Below are 770 nucleotides of genomic sequence, written 5' to 3' on the forward strand. Positions count from 1 at the left end.
TACCTTCCTTATGTACGCTTATGTCGATCTTATGTATGCTTCCTTTTTCCTCTTTGCTAGTCCCACAATTTCACCTGTCATCCATGATTGCCTCATCTTGTCATTTCTATCCTTCATTTTCACATAGACATATCTGTCCAGCTGTCTAATCAACTTCTCTTTAAAAGCCTCCCACATAGCAAAGAGAATTATAATCACTGGCCCCAAAGTGCTGTCCCATTGACTCCTCAGTCACTCGCCCTGCTTTATTTCTCAAGGTCAAAAAGGCTACCTGGTGAAGGAGCAGCGCTCCGATAACACGTACTTCCAAATACCTGTTGGACTATAATCTGGACTTTTAACTTTGTCCACTCCAGTCCAACACTGGCACCTCCATATCATTATTTCCCAAGAGTAGACCAAGATTTGCTCCTTCTCTAGTTGCTACGTCCACAGACTGATTATGAGAATTTTCTTGCACAGAATCTTCACTCAAGCCCTTGATACTATTAAAAGTAATATTAGCAAATTTTCTGGGTGGCAGGGTGAAATGTGAGGAGGATGTTAGGAGAATACAGGGTGACCTGGAAAGGCTGGTGAGTGGATGGATGCATGGCAAATGCAGTTTAATGTGGATAAATGTGTAGTTATCCACTTTGGTGGCAAGAACAAGAAGGCAGATTACTACCTAAATGGAGTCAAGTTAGGTAAAGGGGCAGTACAACGAGATCTAGGTGTTCTTGTACATCAGTCAATGAAAGCAAGCATGCAGGTACAGCAGGTAGTGAAGA

This window comes from Chiloscyllium plagiosum, unplaced genomic scaffold, assembly GCF_037043375.1.
Source record: "Chiloscyllium plagiosum isolate Xiang-an unplaced genomic scaffold, Cpla_swu_hap1 HiC_scaffold_47, whole genome shotgun sequence".
Classification (NCBI taxonomy): domain Eukaryota; kingdom Metazoa; phylum Chordata; class Chondrichthyes; order Orectolobiformes; family Hemiscylliidae; genus Chiloscyllium; species Chiloscyllium plagiosum.